This window comes from Oncorhynchus mykiss, chromosome 7, assembly GCF_057628025.1.
Source record: "Oncorhynchus mykiss isolate SJ-2025 chromosome 7, ASM5762802v1, whole genome shotgun sequence".
Lineage (NCBI taxonomy): Eukaryota > Metazoa > Chordata > Actinopteri > Salmoniformes > Salmonidae > Oncorhynchus > Oncorhynchus mykiss.
In genome coordinates this window covers 34,870,185-34,888,542 of record NC_143028.1, presented here as the reverse complement: position 1 = coordinate 34,888,542, position 18,358 = coordinate 34,870,185, and the positions used below count along the sequence as shown (strand labels likewise).

The following is an 18,358-nucleotide window of genomic DNA, read 5'->3' as shown; positions in this document are numbered from 1 at the left end:
AAGGTAATGTAAACCTTTGACCTTGTGGTATCTTTCACAGAGGATTTTAAAATATTGTAAGAAAGACTCCTATTTAAATAGACATTTAAAAACACATTCAAAGATTTTCCTCCACACACATTATACTCACTGGTATTTTTACAGAGATACAAAAAAAAGATATATATATAATAACACCTGTTTTAAGTATTTTCACAACTAAACACTAAAACCAACAAAAACATTCAGGGAGACTTTTGACTTGCATATGTCAACTCAAGAGACCCTGGTGTCAGAGTACAATTTCCACGAACTTACCCAGGTACGATCTGTCAGACTGCTCCCTTCGGATCTCCTATGTATTACAGAAACCAGAGTTTGGTTTCCAGAGAGCCCAGGATGAATGTTGCATAAGAAGCCTGCTGTCCCTAACAGGAGCATAACCTCCTTTCTGAACAGGCCTGGCCTCCTAAGGAGGTTGTTTCACTGTGGGTCACCAGGCCCAAGTCTCTGCCTTCCCCACCAAGATGCAGGGTGTGTCCATCTGTTTGACCTCCATATCAAATGATGCTTAACGAGCAGATAGAAGGTACACATGCTGACACACACACACACACACACACACACAACAAATTATTTATCTGCTGTAGATATAAGATATTTCAACAGATATTTCAACATATACAATGCCTTCAATATTCATGCCCATTGACTTATTACACATTTTGTTGTGCTACAGCCTGAATACAAAATGGATTTAAAAACAAAATCAATCTCACCCATCTACACACAATAACCCCTCATGACAAAGTGAAAACATGTTTTTTAGATATTTTAGCACATTTAATTGAAAATTAAAAACAGAAAAATATAATTTCCATAAGTATTCATACCCCTGAGTCAATACATAGAATAACCTTTGGCAGTGATTAAGCTGTGTCTTTCTGGTTAAATCTCTAAAAGCTTTGGCACACCTGGATTGTTCAATATTTGCCCATTATTCTTTCCAAAATTCCTCAAGCTCTGTCAGTGGTTGTTGATCATTGTAAGACAATCATTTTCAAGTCTTGCAATATATTTTCAAGCAGATTTAAGTCAAAACTGTAACCCGGCCACTCAGGAACATTCACTGTCTTCTTGGTAAGCAACTCTAGTGTAGATTTGGCCTTGTGTTTTTGGTTATTGTCCTGCTGAAAGGTAAATTCATCTCCCAGTCTCTGGTGGAAATCAGACTGAACCAGGTCTTCCTTTTATCCTGAAAAACTCTCCAGTACATTTTGCCTTGCAAAAGTATTCATCCCCTTTGGTGTTTTTCCTTTTTTTGTTATATTACAACCTGTAATTTAACCTCCCTTGGGTAGAGGGCAGTATTTTTACATCTGGATGAAAAGCATGCCCAAAGTAAACTACCTGTTACTCAGGCCCAGAAGCTAGGATATGCATATAATTGGTAGATTTGGATAGAAAACACTCATATGTTTCTAAAACTGTTAAAACGATGTCTGTGAGTATAACAGAACTGATATGGCAGGCGAAACCCCGAGTACAAACCATTTAAAAAAAATCAGGCTTCCGCTGTTTCCAATGGCTTTCATGTTAATTATGAGGCGAAGTCCTCCCAGATTGCAGTTCCTAGGGCTTCCACTAGATGTCAACAGTCTTTAGAAAAAGTTTCAGGCTGATTTTTGGAAAACTGAGCTAGAAATTTTTCTAAGTGGCTCCCATTTTAGCAGTAGTGTTTCCATGTGCGAGGGTGAAAGCGCGTTTTGTTATTTATCGCCGGTAATGAACACACTCTTCTCTGTCTTAAATTTCTATAGTTTATTTATGTATTAGGGTACCTGGAGATTGATTAAACATTGTTTGACTTGTTTGGATAAGTTTATTGGTAACATTTGGGATTCATTTTATATGCATTTTGAAGGAGGGAAACCGGTGGATTATTGAATGAAGCGCGCCAGCTAAACTGACTTTATCGAACAAAATAACAATTTGTGATGTAACTGGGACCTTTTTGAGTGCCAACAGAAGAAGATCTTCAAAGGTAAGGCATTTATTATATCGCTATTTCTGACTTTCGTGTCACACCTGCCACGTTGAAAAATGTTTTCATGTTTTTATATGCGGGGCACTGTCCTCAGATAATCGCATGGTGTGCTTTCGCCGTAAAGCCTTTTTGAAATCTGACACAGCGGCTGGATTAACAAGAAGTTAAGCTTAATTTTTACGTATAACACTTGTATTTTCATTGATGTTAAATATTTCTGTCATTTGTAATTCGCCCTCTGCAATTTCACCGGATGTTGGCCAGGTGGGACGCTACTGCCCCACTTGCCAATAAGAAGTTAAATAGATTTTTTTATTTGGATTTCATGTAATGGACATACACAACATAGTCTAAATTGGTGATGTGAAATTTAAAAAAAATCTTGTTAAAATTGATCCTACTTGAGACGCAGACGTCTCAACTAGGCACCTGGAAATGCAAATGCGCTACGCTAAATGCTAAATGTACTCGTTAAAACTCAAACATTCATTAAAACACACATGCAGGGTATTGAATTAAAGCTACACTCGTTGTGAATCTAGCCAACAAGTCCGATTTTTAAAATGCTTTTCGGCGAAAGCATGAGAAGCTATTATCTGATAGCATGCAACACCCCAATATACCTGAAGGGGACGTAAACAAAATAATTAGCGTAGCCGGCGCTACACAAAACGCAGAAATAAAATATAAAACATTCATTACTTTTGATATTATTTGTTGACACTCCTATATGTTCCATAAACATCACAATTGGGTCTTTTCACCGATTAAATCCGTCCATGTATGCCCAAAATATCAATTTGTATAGCCTGTCTGGTTCAGGAAAAAAGCTCTCTTCCAACACGCAACGTAATTTTTAAAAATTATATAAGTTGCCTATATTCTTTGACAAAACACTTCAACCTACTTTTGTAACCCAACTTTAGGTATTTGTAAACGTTAATAAGCGATCAAATTGATCACTGGGCGATCTGTATTCAATAGCAGCTACTCAAGAAAATAATGTCCCTTTTTCTCTCTTCCAAAATCGATTGCTGTAGGCTGGATGGAATGAAGGATCTATTTGTCATGACACAAATGATTTTTGTCAATGAAAATGACGTTTTTGGCTACATCGTGTGGAAGCTGTAGGAATTGCAATCTCCCCCCTATTTAATTTGGTGCCCCTTAAACAATACATGCAAGTGGCGCATGGATATTTTTTTCAGTTTTCAGTGACCAGTTTTTCTTGCGCTTTTCAATGAAACACACGCTCTGTTATAGTCACAGCCGTGATTTAACCAGTTTTAGAAACGTCAGAGTGTTTTCTATCCACACATACTAATCATATGCATATACTATGTTCCTGGCATGAGTAGCAGGACGCAGAAATGTTGCGCGATTTTTAACAGAATGTTCAAAAAAGGAGGGGGTAGATTTAACAGGTTTTAAAATAATAATAATAATTTAAAAAAGGAAAATTGGTGAGTGCATATGTATTCACCCCCTTTGCTATGAAGCCCCTAAATAAGATCTGGTGAAACCAATTACCTTCAGAAGTCACATAATTAGTTAAATCAAGTCCACCTGTGAGCAATCTAAGTGTCACATGAGCTGTCACATGATCTCAGTATATATACACCTGTTCTGAAAGGCCCCAGAGTCTGCAACACCACTTAGCAAGCGGCACCACCAAGCAAGCGGCACAATGAAGACCAAGGAGCTCTCCAAACAGGTCAGGGACAAAGTTGTGGAGAAGTACAGATCAGGGTTGGGTTATAAAAAAATATCTGAAACTTTGAATATCCCATTTTAATTCCAGGTTGTAAGGCAACAAAACAGGAAAAATGTCAAGAGGGTGAATACTTTCGGCACTGTATAAGCATACCCATAACATGATGCAACCACCACTATGCTTGAAAATATGGAGAGTGGTACTCGGCAATGTATTGGATTTGCCCATAACATAACACTTTGTATTCAGGGCAAAACGTACATTGCTTTGCACATTTTTTGCAGTATAACTTTTGTGCCTTGTTGCAAACAGGATGCATGTTTTGGAATATTTTCAGTCTGCCAATTACGCTAGTATTGTGGGGTAACTAAATGTTGTTGATTCGTCCTCAGTTTTCTCCTGTCACAGCCATTAAACTCTCTAACTGTTGGCCTCATGATGAAATCCCTGAGCGGTTTCCTTCCTCTCCGGCAACTGAGTTACGAAGGATGCATGTATCTTTGTAGTGTCTGGGTGTATTGATACACCAACCAAAGTGTAATGACTAACTTCACCATGCTCAAAGGGATTTTCAGTCTGCTTTATTGTGGTCTTTGTGGTTGAATCTGTGTTTGAAATTCACTGCTAGACTGAGGGACATTACAGATAATTGTATGTGTGGGGTGCAGAGATGAGGTAGTCAAGTTCAAAAATCATGTTCAAGTCCATGCAACTTATTATGTGACTTGTTAAGCACATTTTTTTTACTCCTGAACTTATTTAGGCTTGCCAAAACAAAGGGGTTAAATACTTATTGACATTACAGCTTTTCATTTTTTATTAATTTGTAAAGATTTCAAAAAACATAATTCAACTTTGACATTATTGGGTATTGTGTGTAGGCCAGTGACCAAAAATGTCAATCAAATCCATTTTAAATTCAGGTTGTAACCAATTACTGATAGAGGACCACCATGCCTCCATCTTGGCACTCCCCCATCATTCATTGTAAAACTATTTTGGTAGCTATATAAATCAAATCAAATCAAATTTATTTATATAGCCCTTCGTACATCAGCTGATAAGTGCTGTACAGAAACCCAGCCTAAAACCCCAAACAGCAAGCAATGCAGGTGTAGAAGCACGGTGGCTAGGAAAAACTCCCTAGAAAAGCCAAAACCTAGGAAGAAACCTAGAGAGGACCCAGGCTATGTAGGGTGGCCAGTCCTCTTCTGGCTGTGCCGGGTGGAGATTATAACAGAACATGGCCAAGATGTTCAAATGTTCATAAATGACCAGCATGGTCAAATAATAATAAGGCAGAACAGTTGAAACTGGAGCAGCAGCACGGCCAGGTGGACTGGGGACAGCAAGGAGTCATCATGTCAGGTAGTCCTGAGGCATGGTCCTAGGGCTCAGGTCCTCCGAGAGAGAGAGAGAGAGAGAAAGAGAGAATTAGAGAGAGCACACTTAAATTCACACAGGACACCGAATAGGACAGGAGAAGTACTCCAGATATAACAAACTGACCCTAGCCCCCGACACATAAACTACTGCAGCATAAATACTGGAGGCTGAGACGAGGGGTCAGGAGACACTGTGGCCCCATCCGAGGACACCCCCGGACAGGGCCAAACAGGAAGGATATAACCCCACCCACTTTGCCAAAGCACAGCCCCCACACCACTAGAGGGACATCTTCAACCACCAACTTACCATCCTGAGACAAGGCTGAGTATAGCCCACAAAGATCTCCGCCACGGCACAACCCAAGGGGGGGGGCGCCAACCCAGACAGGATGACCACATCAGTGAATCAACCCACTCAGGTGACGAACCCCCTCCAGGGACGGTATGAGAGAGCCCCAGTAAGCCAGTGACTCAGCCCCTGTAATAGGGTTAGAGGCAGGGAATCCCAGTGGAAAGAGGGGAACCAAATGCGTTTATTAATGTCTACGTTTGTTTTTGCCACTTTTTTATTCTATTACAGAAATGTTTTATTATATTAAAATTATGTGAACTAACCATAAAAACAGAGAAATATATAAAAACATTTTCCTTAAAGTATCATTTCTGAGATTACTAATGATACTGTCCCACTACAACAATACAAATACTTAAATACATATAATTTTGTCCTTGAAATGTTTAATTGAAATACTGTAGAATTGCATTCATTCCTATGGAGGACTGCTCCTACTGGGGAGTGCCAATATGGCCGACAGGTGGCTTCAAAGCCTCTCAATGGCCAATACATAGCATCAGCAATCCAGGGTTTATATACATCATTGACTGTAATACAGCAAAATGTGAAAAAAGTCAAAGGGTGTGAATACGTTCTGAAGGCACTGTGCATTACTAAGGGATGTCTGGGTAAAGAGTCAACAAATTGAAAGTGGAGTTAAGTTAAATACACTATATGAGATATGGTTCAGGGCAAGGTCTTTAGGTATTATGTCAGCTTGTTTTGCTCCTCTCTCCTTTATAGGTCCCATTATCCAAGTCTCAGGTTCTTCATGCCATACTCCTAGGTACTTTATGCTAGTTAACCCCAAATCAAACATAATCTTATTTTATAGAGGTCCTAGTCTAAACTTTAATATAGTAGGTTTGCCTTGATGAAGCTGACGCCAAAAATATAGGCTACCGGGAGTAGTGTTGTGGTAACAGGGTGCCTTTTAAAGGGGGTGTGTGTCTTTTGCAAAATCATTGTTAAAGTGATTTCATCATAATAAACTGGCAGTCAATCAATAAAGTATGATTAAAATGCAGGCGTCATGCTCCACTATTGATTGGCATTGATTGCATGTCTCCGACTTTGCTGACCAAGAAAATTGTACATTCACTATAAATTTGCCAGGCCATGTTCTCCTCAGCGCCCCCATGCCATCTTTTTAATTAAATGTTTAAATCAGAACTTTATTTATCAGTCCAAACTTAAATTAATTTTACTTAATTTCTACCGGCATGTCACATGTGCAACCAGAGGGAAAAACACTCTAGACCACCTTTACTCCACACACAGAGACTCATTCAAAGCTCTCCTTTGCCCTCCATTTGTCAAATCTGACCATAATTCGATCCTGCTGATTCCTGTTTACAAGCAATACTAAAGCAGGAAGTACCAGTGACTTGCTCTATAAGGAAGTGGTCAGATGACGCGATGCTATGCTACAGGACTGTTCTGCTAGCACAGACTGGAATATGTTCCGGGATTCATCCTATGGCATTGAGGAGTATACCACCTCAGTCACAGGCTTCATCAATAAGTGCATAGACAACATCGTCCACACAGTGATAGTACGTACATATCCCAACCAGAAGCCATGGATTGCAGGTAACATCCGCACCGAGCTAAAGGCTAGAGCTGCCGCTTTCAAGGAGCGAGACACTAATCCAGACGCTTATAAGAAATCATGCTATGTTCTCAGATGAACCATCAAACAGGCGAAGTGTCAATACAGGACTAAGATTGAATCCTACTACACCGGCTCTGAAGCTCGTCGGATATGGCAGGGCTTACAAACTATTACTGACTACAAATGGAAACCCTGCCGCGAGATGCACAGTGACGCAAGCCTTCCAGATGAGCTAAATGCCTTTCATGCTCGCTTCGAGGCAAGCAACACTGAAGCATGCATGAGAGCACCAGCTGTTCCGGAAGACTGTGTGATCTCGCACTCCGTAGCTGATGTGAACAAGACCTTTAAACAAGTGAACATTCCCAAGGGTGTGGGCCAGACGGATTACCAGGACGTGTACGCAAAGAGTACGTGGACCAACTAGCAAGTGTCTTCACTGACATTTTCAACCTCTCCCTGACCGAGTCAGTAATACCCACATATTTTAATTAAGCAGACCATAGTCCCTGTGCCCAAGAATGCAAAGGTAACCAGCCTAAATGACTACCGCCCCATAGCATTCACGGTGGCAGCCATGGTGCTTTGAAAGGCTGGTCATGGCTCACTTCAACACCAATATCCCAGAAACCCAAGACCTTCTCCAATTTGCATACCGCCCCACCAACAGATCTCAAGGTGACATAATCTCAATTGCACTCCACACTGCCCTTTCCCACCTGGACAAAAGGAACACCTACAGTGGGGAGAACAAGTATTTGATACACTGCTGATTTTGCAGGTTTTCCTACTTACAAAGCATGTAGAGGTCTGTACTTTTTATCATAGGTAGACTTCACATGTGAGAGACGGAATCTAAAACAAAAATCCAGCAAATCACATTGCATGATTTTTAAATAATTAATTTGCATTTTCTTGCATGACATAAGTATTTGATACATCAGAAAAGCCAAACACGACTCCAACTCCATTAAGTTTGATGACGACACAACAGTGGTAGGCCTGATCACTGACAATGATGAGAGCCTATAGAGGGGAGGTAAGAGAGCTGGCAGTGTGGTGCCAGGACTATAACCTCGCCCTCAATGTGAGCAAGACAAAGGAGATGATCGTGGACTACAGGAAAAGGAAGACTGAACAGGACCCCATTAACATTGGCGGGGCTGTCGTGGATCGGGACGAGAGTTTCAAGTTCCTTGGAGTTCACATTACTAACAAACTATCATGGTCCAAACACAACCCCTTTTCCCAGTCAGGAGACTTAAAAGATTTGGCATTAGTCCCCAGATCCTCAAAAAGCTCTATAGCTGCACCATTGAGAGCATTGTCGCTTGGTATGGCAACTGCTCGGCATCCAACCATAAGACGCTACAGAGGGTAGTGCATATGGCCCAATACATCACTGGGACCAAGCTTCCTGCCATCCAGGACCTATGTACTAGGCGTGTCAGACTCCAGTCACCCAAGTCATAGACTGTTCTCTTTGCTACCGCACGGCAAGCGGTACCGGAGGGCCAAGTCTCGGTCCAAAAGGCTTCTTAACAACAATTAATCAAATGGCCACTATTTACATTGACCCTCCCACCTTTTTTTCACTTCTGCTACTCACTGTTTGTTATCTATTGTCTATTCATAGTCACTTTGAGCCTCTGGGTGGCACAGTGGTCTAAGGCACTGCATCTCAGTGCTAGTGGCATGACTACAGACCCTGGTTTGATTCCAGGCTTTTTCACAACCGGCTGTGATTGGGAGTCCCGTAGGGCGGCCCACAATCAGCCCAGCGTTGTCTGGGTTAGGGTCTGGATGGGGTAGGCTGTCATTGTAAATAATAATTTGTTCTAAACTGACTTGCCGAGTTAAATAAAGTTGTATTCCGCGCATGTGACATACATTTTGATTTGATTAATATCTAATAAATCACCGAACCCAAAATATATTTTTTATCATTTATTTTCCTGAGCCTCCTTGGGCCACTGAAATGCTCAGTCAGACTGTGTGGAAGTGGGATACTAATTTGAATATATTTACATACAGCCCCGATTTCTGATCCTCTTACCCCTTCAAAAAAACAACAGCAAACCCACATGGTATTCAACCGATCAGTTGGAGATTGGAGTTGGACCCTGAAAGCGACAAAATTCGACAGGTGTGTAGGCTACTATATTTTGTCATCAAATCAAAAGGTATACATCTTCATTTGTTATAGGCAGAAGCTCAAACAGGATGTACCTGTGACAAGAACCAGTCAACGCTGGTCTGACCAATCGGAATCTACGCTTCAAGATTGTTTTGATCACGCATACTGGGAAATGTTCAGAGTAGCCTCAGAGAATAATATCAATTTGTACGATGATTCGTGGAGTGAGTTTATAAGTAAGTGCATTGGAGATGTTGTACCCACTGTGGCTATTAAAACCTACCCTAACCAGAAACCATGGATAGATGGTGACATTCGCTCAAAATTGAAGGCGCGAACCACTGCATTTAACCATGGAAAGATTACTGGGAATATGGCTGAATACAAACCGTGTAGTTATTCCCTCCGCAAAGCAATCAAACAAGCGAAATGTTGTTAAAGCGACAAAGTGGAGTCGCAATTCAATGGCTCAGACACGAGACATATGTGGCAGGGTCTACAGTCAATCACGGATTACAAAAATAAAATCAACCATGTCACGGACACTGACGTCTTGCTTCCAGACAAACTAAAACACCTTCTTTGCCCACATTGAGGATAAAACAGTGCCACCGATGCGGCCTGCTACCAAGGACTGCGAGCTCTCCCACACCTTCTCCGTGGCCGACGTGAGTTAACCCTCGCAGGGCTGCCGGTCCAGACGGCATCCCTAGCCGCGTCCTAAGAGCATGCGGTGACCAGCTGTTCAATCTCTCCCTATCCCAGTCTGCTGTCCCCACATGCTTCAAGACGGCCACCATTGTTCCTGTACCCAAGAAGGCAAAGGTAACTGAACAAAATGTCTATCACCCCATAGCACTCACTTCTGTCATCGTGAAGTGCTTTGAGAGACTAGTCAAGGATCATATCACCTCCATCTTACCTGCCACCCTAGACCCCACTTCAAATTCAATACCACCCCAACAGGTCCACAGATGATGCATTTGCCATCACAATGCACATTGCTCAATCCCTTCTGGATTAGTGGAATACCTATGTAAGAATGCTGTTCATTGACTACAGCTCAGCATTCAACACTATAGTACCCTCCAAGCTCATTATTAAGCTTGAGGCCCTGGGTCTCAACCCCTCCCTGTGCAATTTGGTCCTGGACTTCCTGACGGGCCGCCCCCAGGTGGTGAAGGTAGGCAACATCTCCACTTCGCTGATCCTCAACACTGGGGCTCCACAAGGCTGCATGCTCAGCAACTCCTCTATTCCCTGTTCACCCATGACTGCGTGGCCATGCATGACCCAACTCAATCATCAAGTTTGCAGACAAACTGAAATGGTCCATGCACACAGACAGTGTGGTGAAGAAGGCGCAACAGCGCCTCTTTGACCTCAGGAGGCTAAAAAAAATGTGACGTGTCACCGAAAACCCTCACTAACTTTTACAGGTGCACAATTGAGAGCATCCTGTCGGCTGTTTCACCGCCTGGTACGGCAACTGCACCTCCCACAACTGCAGGGCTCTCCAGAGGGTGGTGTGGTCTGCGCAACGCATCACCGGGGGCAAACTACCTGCCCTCCAGGACACCTACAGCACCCGATGTCACAGGAAGGCCAAAAATATCATCAAGGACAATAACCACCCGAGCTACTACCTGCTTCCATCCAGATGGCGAGGTCAGTACAGGTGCATCAAAGCTGGGACAGAAAGACTGAAAAACAGTTTCTACCTCAAGACTGTTAAATAGTCACCACTAGCACAGAGAGGCAGCTGCCTACCTACAGACTTGATATCATTGGCCACTTTAATAAATGGAACACTAGTCACTTTAATAATGCAATTTTAAGAATTTTTACATATCTCGCATTACTCATATGTATATACTGGATACTAAATGATCCGAAATGATATCATAACCGCCATCGATAAAAGACAATACTGTGCAGCCGTATTCATCGACTTGGCCAAGACTTTTGACTCTGTCAATCACCACATTCTTATCGGCAGACTCAACAGCCTTGGTTTATCAAATGACTGCCTCGCCTGGTTCACCAACTACTTCTCAGACAGAGTTCAGTGTGTCAAATCGGAGGTCCTGTTGTCTGGACCTCTGGCAGTCTCTATGGGGGTGCCACAGGGTTCAATTCTCGGGCTGACTCTTTTCTCTGTATACATCAATGATATCTCTCTTGCTACTGGTGATTCTCTGATCCACCTCTACTCAGACAACACCATTCTGTATACATCTGGCCCTTCTTTTAGACACTGTGTTAACTAACCTCCAGACAAGCTTCAATGACATACAACTCTCCTTCCGTGGCCTCCAACTGCTCTTAAATGCAAGTAAAACTAAATGCATGTTCTTCAACTGATCGCTGCCCACACCTGCCCGCCCGTCCAGCATCACCACTCTGGATGGTTCTGACTTAGAATATGTGGACAATTACAAATACCTTGGTGTCTGATTAGACTAAACTCTCCTTCCAGACTCACATTAAGCATCTCCGATCCAAAATTGATCAGAAAAACAGTGTAGACATTGTTAATGTTGTAAAGTGTACAGAGACCCATTATCAGCAACCATCACTCCTGTGTTCCAATGGCACGTTGTGTTATCTAATCCAAACTGTTAGTACACGCACAGCTTCATTAAATAGTACCTGCAAAACACCAGTCTCAACATCAACAGTTAAGCGACAACTCCGGGATGCTGGCCTTCTAGGCAGAGTTCCTCTGTCCAGTGTCTGTGTTCTTTTGCCCATATTAATCATTTATTTTTATTGGCCAGTCTGAGATATGGCTTTTTCTTTGCAACTCTGCCTAGAAGGCCAGCATCCCGGAGTCACCTCTTCACGGTTGACATTGAGACTGGTGTTTTGCGGGTACAATTTAATGAAGCTGCCAGTTGAGGACTTGTGACGCGTCTGTTTCTCAAGCTAGACACTCTGACGTACTTTTCCTCCACAAAGAAGAGAGGAGAGAATTACCAGAGTACGGGCGAGTGACTCCTTATAAGGAGGGAGGGGCTCACAACATTCACCCCCTTAGAGACTGCCAGAGGTCCAGACAACAGGCCCTCATTCACCACTCGACCCGTCTGTCACCGACAGGCATTGTGTGATTTGGTTCTTCGTGCAGTGATCCGCCTGGAGCTAATCCCCATAGTGAGATATTGAAACGAGTCTTTGAAAGATAACTGATTAAACAAATACCCTTCCAACTGCGTATCCCAGCACAAATAGTGTTTGTGAATCATTACATAATTATCTCCAGGTTTTTTGTTCACACTTCATTTACTTTAATTCTGGTGTGCATCATATGAAGGCCAACCTGTCACTTCAGAGACCATACAATAAGAGATCACATTCAAGGTCCTTTCTGAAATGACTTGACCTTAACGTAGACCAACGTAAAGGCATTGCTCCATTGGACATTTGGTGTATTTTGCACAAATGTTGCATTCACTATCAATCTATGTGATCACTTAACCATCACGATGAGAATCTCTATTAGTGTGCTCAGTGTTTTTGAGGTGACATCCGGTGGAATTTAATGTTCACCCTAAAAGGCTCAATTTATGTATGTCACAGCCAAAGGTTTGTATAAAGATATGAGCTTCTGTTTTCAGTGGAACGTAGTACGTAGGGTGGTTGTATGAGGAAGTTAGCAAACAAGAGCTTATGGAGCCTGTGACAAGGAAGCTTGAGCCACTTCCTGGCAAGGTGACATGAATCACGTAAGATAGAAATATACTGTGTAGAGACGACATGATACTTTGTCATTTAGAAAAGAGAATCTATGAGTTGGTGTTTTGCATGAATATTGGGTTGACGATCAATCTATGTGATCACACAACTCTCTTGTGTTTCACAGTGTTTGGGGTGACATCCTGAGGCATTGAAGCATTACTGCATGACTGGTTCGTTTCAGTTTCAATAAATAGTAAATAATAGTCTACTGTGGATTATAAAATGTCAAATTGATTTGACACTGAGGATGTCCATTTTTTATTTTGAAAAGGTACAATAAATTAAATATTCCCTAAACATAATCCAGTTACGAGAGCCCTTCATAATCATTTCATAATTTCATAATCTGACTGATGGTCAAACATCAGGGATCAACCCTACAACGGCCAGATTTAGAGGCTGGCTAAGGTCCACGCCACTCTGTCTGCCGCTGTATGAGTTTCCGGTTGGTATTTCAGGAGAGGAAATAACTGAACATCCCTTCCATGAGACAGCCAGCTGTTTACTAGCTCTGTGACCTTTCTATAAGGTCAGCCCGTATACAGAATTTACTGAGCCTGAGTACAGAATATAATCAAAATATACCGTAATATGACTTTATTAGTCCATGTCCACAGAGATGGAAATTCACAAAGACGTGTGAAAGTGCCTTCCACAAACATTAAGGTGTCTATAAAACTTAACCTATTGGTTTTAGTGCTTTGCATAAAATGAGACCAGCAAAAATGAAACTTCAGCCATGCATAATTCAAGGATTTCGAGAGGCAACAAAGGTTTGATTCACTTCTCTTTTTCCCAGTTACCGTATATGCATTGAAAAGCAGAAGAGTGGGTGTATCCGGGGCACACAGGGTGAATGGTGCAGCACGTACTCACTCAGAGGAAGCTATTGAGAGGCTTTTACACACCATCCCCAGTGTTCACAGAGAATGTGGATACGAAACAGTGAGTCAGCAACCACACTCAATATGCAGGTCAAGATCATGCCATTTAAATCCACAGTGATAAGAAGAGAAAAAAACGTAATGGTATGTGCACATTGTTCAGTTTGTGTGCAAGCGCTTTGTGAAAACTGACGATGATGCTGCAGTTGTGAAGCTAAAAAGGGGTTCATGAACACATTTGATTGATTGATTGGATTGATTGAGGCCTGTATTTTTGGCTTGTATGTCGTACAGTATGTGTAGCCTGCCGATTTTTTTATTTTTATTTATTTTTTATTATTTTTTTATTTTATTTTTTTTACTTACTACAATGATAGTGTGCTAAGTGCTATGGTGTAAGAAATTAAAAGGTGACTGGTATGTGTGCAATATACAGCAAGCTCCAAAATGTGGGCAAGACTGTACTGTAAATCAACATATGTATCTGGTTTTTGACTATACTGATTAGACTGCATTGCATTACATGGTGCACTGAGAATTCAACAGATCCCCTTTTTGTATTAGTTAGTGTTCTGCCAGCTTAATCTAAATTCTGGCCAGATAACTACAATATGACTCGCTAACCTTGACTGGAGCAAATGGATTACCAGGCTTTAAACAAGACCAAAGCCAGTGGTAATTGAAAATGAAAATCACAGCCACAATATTAACAGTCACAAATTCATTTCAGATCAAATTAGGTATGAAGTAATCATCTCCACATCTCACATTCATCTCAGGTCTCAATTATAAACTGGCGTCAATTTCGTGATTCATGTGATACCTTTGTAATGGAAAAGGATTGCAAATCATTTCAAATCATGCAGCTTTGAATGAGGAGTGCAGCATATCTTTTCAATGGACTCTAGCAGTGTATGCCAGTTTATCGATAAAGTGCATTCGGAAAGTATTAAGACCCCTTGACTTTTTCCTCATTGTTATAACACAGCCGTATTCTAAAATGGATTAAATAAAAAAACATTCCTCATCGATTTATACACAATACCCCATAATGGCAAAGCGAAAACAGTTTTAGAATTTGTTTGCTAATTTATTACAAATAAAAAACAGATACCTTATTTACACATGTTTTCAGACCCTTTGCTAAGAAACTCAAAATTAAGCTCAGGTGCATCCTGTTTCCATTGATCATCCTTGAGATGTTCCTACAACTTGATTGGAGTCCACCTGTGGTAAGTTCAATTGATTAGACATGATTTGGAAAGGCATACACCTGTCTATATAAGGTCCCACAGTTGACAGTGCATGTCAGAGAAAAAACCAAGCCATGAGGTCTAAGGAAGTGTCCGTAGAGCTCCGAGACAGAATTGTGTCGAGGCACAGATCTGGGGAAGGGTACTAAACATTTCTGCAGCATTGAACGTCCCCAAGAACACAGTGGCCTCCATCATTCTTAAATAGAATAATTTTGTAACCACCAAGACTCTTCCTAGAGCTGCCCGCTCTGCCAAACTGATCGTTGAAGAAGGGCCTTGGGAAGGGAGATGACCAAGAACCCGATGGCCACTCTGACAGAGCTCCTCTATGGAGAAGGGAGAACCTTCCAAAACCAGCCACTCTTCATTAAAAGGCACATGACAGCCCGCTTGGATTTAGCCAAAAGGCAACTGAAGGACTCTCAGACCATGAGAAACAATATTCTCTGGTCTGATGAAACCAAGATTGAACTCTTTGGCCTGAATGCCAAGCATCACATCTGGAGGAAACCTGACACCATTCTTATGGTGAAGCATGGTGGTGGCAGCCTCATGCAGTGGGGATGACGTTCAGCGGCAGGGACTGGGAGACTAGTCAGGATTGAGGGAAAGATGAACTGAGCGAAGTGTAGAGAGATCACATGATGATAACCTGCTCCAGAGCGCTCAGGACTTGGGCAAAGGTTCACCTTCCAACAGGACAAAGACCCTAAGCCCACATCCAAGACAACGCAGGAGTGCCTACGGGACAAGTCTCTGAATGTTCTTGAGTGGCCCAGCCAGAGCCTGGATTTGAACCCAATCGATCATCTCTGGAGAGACCTTAAAATAGCTGTGCAGCGACGCTCCCCATCCAACCTGACAGAGCTTGAGAGGATCTGCAGAGAAGAATGGGAGAAACTCCCTAAATACAGGTGTGCCAAGCTCGTAGCGTCTTACATAAGAAGACTTGAGGCTGTAATCGCCGCCAACGGTGCTGAGTACAAAGTACTGAGTAAAGGGTCTGAATACTTGTGTAAATGTGATTTTCAGTTAATACATTTGCAAAAATGTCTAAAAACATATTTTGCTTTGTCATTATGGGGTACTGTGTGTAGATTTGAGGAGAAAAATATTTTATCATTTTTAAAATAAGGCTGTAAAGTAACAAAATGTGGAAAAAGTCAAGGGGTCTGAATACTTTCTGAATGCACTGTATTGCCATCCAATACTTTCTTTGGAAATCTATAGTAGCCACAATAATTATCATTGAATAGCTCTTGGCTTTCAGAGAATATAGGTCACTTTAGGATGGTGTAAAGACTTACTTGACTTAACCTTGGCGCCTATAAGAAGCATTGTCCGTTGACAAATGTTCTCCATCTCTCTCAGTTAGGGGCAAATTTTTCCAGGTCACAGGTCACGGTTGAGGCCGCTGTCAGACATTTCTGCCTGGAAATCTCTCTTCCTCTTGGTGTGGCATTTCCTCAGTTGCACAGCATTGCGTGGGAACAAGCTGGGACATGTTGCATCAGTCAGACATGTTGCATCTTCATAAAGACCCTACCCAAAATGAAAAATACCTGTTTTTTGTTTCTTCAGCCCTAAAGGTTTAGGCTTAGCCTATATGGTAGGCCTAGTTCACTATGTCCTGATGTGAAAGTTAAAATGCCCTACACGAAAGTAGTCACTCACAGTTTCCCTGCTGTCATTAAACTCTTATCAGTAGGCTAAAGTTTAACCACTTACCGGTACGAGGTCCAAAGATTCAGATGGAATCCTTTATTGCTTTGACAGCAATACAACTCTAATCAGGGTTTGCCTGTATTTCCCCATACTGCAATTGCAGTAAAAAGTATGGCCAATCAAAAAACAAGAGAAAATACCCTTAGGGTGAGGCTTCTGTTTTTGTTTCTGGTTGCATATTCCACTAAACCATCATTTATGATACAGGCCTTATCAATGTTATTTTCTTTATGGGGTAGCCTATTTATAGCCTTATTTTTATTCAGGTTAACTAAACCCCAACTCTGTAATTTCCCCTCTTAGACCAGCAGGACAACATCAAAACCGTAAACAAGCCCTAGGATGGGCCTACTGAAGAAAATGGATTAACCTGTAACCCAGTGGGCTGTTGTGGTGACCATATTACCATCACACCGGCAGTCGTGACTACAGTAAAATTGTACTTGAACAAAGAGGTTCAAGAACAGGTTGAGCAGTTAACATGGTCATTGTGGATGTTGTGTCAAAGCCTCACAACGAAATGGACAGCTCATTCTAAGGTGAAGATTCATTCAAAACACCCACATGCATATTAGAGCTTCTGCATAGGCATATACTGTGTTTGAGACCAAGCCTAAAAAAAACTGAATTAAAATAAACATTGTGTCATCATACAATGCATAGCCTCCCACATATTACACATGGCAGAAAAACATTTAAAAAATACAGATTTTTAGATATCTTTGGTACATAATTGGTTTTGCCGAAATGTAACTAATTCAGAGTTAGTCTACAAGTACAGTGCATTTGATTTTGAATAGCCTAGTTATAGGGCATTTTTAAATTTTCATAATTAGTAGGTTGACATTAGCCTACCTTTTTAGATACAGAATATATCCTCCCCTCTCTCCTTCATTCCTTTTTCCAGCATGCAGAGAGAGGGGCTGTCTAGAGTTTAATGGAATATGTTTTGTTGTGGAAACATGTTACTATCAATGTCCTCGAACAGACTTCACTTGGTTTCCCAAATTAAGTACTGGGTAGCTGCAGGAACAGGGTTGGAGAGCCCATGGAATACAAAGTTTGGGTCAAAAAATCACCTGTCACGCTGCGAAATAAAGGAGTAACCTACCCAACATGAGTGAAAAACGAACAGGCAGGAAAGTGGCTGTCACGACTTCCTCCGAAGTCGGTCCCTCTCCTTGTTCGGGCGACGTTCGGCGGTGACGTCACCGGTCTTCAAGCCATCACCGATCCACTTTTCATTTTCCATTTGCTTTGTCTTGTCTTCCCACACACCTGGTTTCAATCCCGTCAATTACATGTTGTGTATTTAACCCTCTGTTCCCCCCATGTCCTTGTCCGGTATTGTTTATTGTAAGTGCTTGTGCACGTTATGTCTGGTGTGCGTCGGGTTTTGTACCCATTCATTGATTGTTCTGTTTTCCGGTGGTTTTTATTATTAAACTGCGCTGTTGGAAACACAGTTTTTGCTCTCCTGTGTCTGATTTCTCTGCCGCCAGTACGCACCCCTTACAGTGGCCTTCATTCACTATTTG

At 41.7% G+C, this 18,358-nt stretch overlaps 1 long non-coding RNA gene across 1 annotated transcript; it reads right to left on the bottom strand.

Annotated features, from left to right (window-relative positions):
• Positions 1-800: 800 nt before the first annotated feature.
• Positions 801-16,861, bottom strand: LOC149982524 (uncharacterized). Its single transcript, XR_016497214.1, has 2 exons — positions 16,403-16,861; positions 801-5,141 (listed from the first exon to the last, which is right to left on the bottom strand). It is a non-coding gene; the product is annotated as an uncharacterized LOC149982524 (long non-coding RNA).
• Between the last annotated feature and the right edge of the window lie 1,497 nt (positions 16,862-18,358).